The following is a 2050-nucleotide window of genomic DNA, read 5'->3' as shown; positions in this document are numbered from 1 at the left end:
GGTTAGAGAGAAGAGAAATGATTTTTTTTTTTTTTGTGGGTATACAATGTCAATTTTTTGAGATGAAAAATTTCTTTCTTTCTTTCATTTTTGTAGAGATTGGGTTCCCCCATGTTTCCCAGGCTTGGTCTTGAACTCCTGGGCTCGAGCAATCCACTTGCCTCAGCTTCCCAAATAACCAGAATTACAGGCATTAGATACCACCCCCAGCCTTGATGAAAAATTTCTGAAGATTCACAATAATGCGAATATATTTAACACCACTGCACTGTACACTTAGAAATGATTAAGATGGGCCAGGCCCAGTGGCTCATGTCTGTAATCCCGGCACTTTGGGGGGCCAAGGTGGGTGGATCACATAAGGTCAGGAGTTCGAGAGCAGCCTGCCCAATATGGTGAAACCCCATCTCCACTAAAAATACAAAAATTGTCTGGGTGTGGTGGCGCGCACCTGTAGTCCTAGCTACTCGGGAGGCTGAGGCAGAAGAATCGCTTGAACCAGGAGGCAGAGGTTGCAGTGAGCCGAGATTGCGCCACTGTACTCCAGTCTGGGCGACAGAGTGAAACTCTGTCAAAAAAAAAAAAAAAAAGAACTGATTAAGATGGTATAATAAATTTTAGGTTCTACTGATTTTACCGTAATTTAAAACATTTTTTAAAAATAATATTTCTTTTGCTTTCTTTGGCTTTTTCTTTTGGTGCTTGGAAATGAGCATTGATGTTGCTGATTGCGCAGTCAACAGTTATAGATTCACCTCTTAATGAATGGCAAAGTCTTCGTAGAGGTTAAGGTTGACTTTGGAAGAAAGATAAGTTGTACAGCACAGGCATGGTATTCTCCTGGGAAAAGGAGTCCTTCCTAGGCTCACAGCACTGTGCACCATGTACAGAGCAAACACGCATTTTGGGGAAATGCCCTCATACTATGAATGAATTCAAAGTTAGTATGGGGTAGGATCTAAATCTTGTGATCTCTTTCTTCTAAAGGACTACCTTTCATCAGGTTTTAAAAATTACTCCTCTAGTTTCTGTAGTATGCGTTTTTTCATTCTAGAATGTGAAAATACTGCCAACAATAACCTAAGGACAGCCCATATTCACAGCGACAAGAAGTTCAGTGTTGGCTATAAGCTCTGTCATGCTATGGGCAGGAGGCCTTCTCTAAAGCTAGGTCTGCTTTGTGTCAAGCATTTCAAGCATGACTTGCTTGTTTCATCTGCCCCATTTATATTCCTTGTACCTAGAAACGAATGTGATAAAAGTTTTGGTGCCTACAGGAACTATATTTACCCAGTTCATGTTGGCTTCCCGCTCAGAGGGAAGTCTGATTGCCTTCCTGCACTTGAGAAGTTTAGAGAATGTGCCAGTGAATGTGCACACTCACAAGGTGTGTGTGTATCAGTGTCAATACCCAACAATTGAGCCTACTATTTGCTTGGGCAAAGAATCAATCAACACCATTTTCTCTTGAGCTTCTAATACGTGTGAAATATTTGAAGATTTCAATATTGTGTACAAAGAACTAGTAGATGTGAGAATTGTGACAAAATATCATGAGAACACAAACAGAGTAGACAGATGAGTGGGCTACTTCCAAGACTGGTTCTGGGGGCAGAAAACGAGACCAGGCATAAGACTCCAAAGAGCAGCTGAGATCCTAGTGGCCACTTTAAATCCCTATTCCTAGCACTGTGGAGAACACAAAAATGTATGATGTCTGGTTTCTCTTTTTTTTTTTTTTTTTTGAGATGGATTCTCCCTCTGTCGCCCAGGCTGGAGTGCAGTGGTGCAATCTCAGCTCACTGCTACTTCCGCCTTCCAGGTTCAAGCGATTCTCCTGCATCAGCCTCCCCAGTAGCTGGGATTACAGGTGTGCACCACCACGCCCAGCTAATTTTTGTATTTTTAGTAAAGACGGGGTTTCACCAAGTTGGTCAGGCTGATCTCGAATGCCTGACCTCGTGATCCGCCCGCCTCGGCCTCCCTAAGTGCTGGGATTACAGGCGTGAGCCACCGCGCCCGGTAGTTTCTTCTCTTACGGATTTTTTTT

Source organism: Mandrillus leucophaeus, unplaced genomic scaffold (assembly GCF_000951045.1).
Source record: "Mandrillus leucophaeus isolate KB7577 unplaced genomic scaffold, Mleu.le_1.0 Scaffold664, whole genome shotgun sequence".
NCBI classification, from domain to species: domain Eukaryota; kingdom Metazoa; phylum Chordata; class Mammalia; order Primates; family Cercopithecidae; genus Mandrillus; species Mandrillus leucophaeus.
This window is presented reverse-complemented; position numbering follows the sequence as displayed.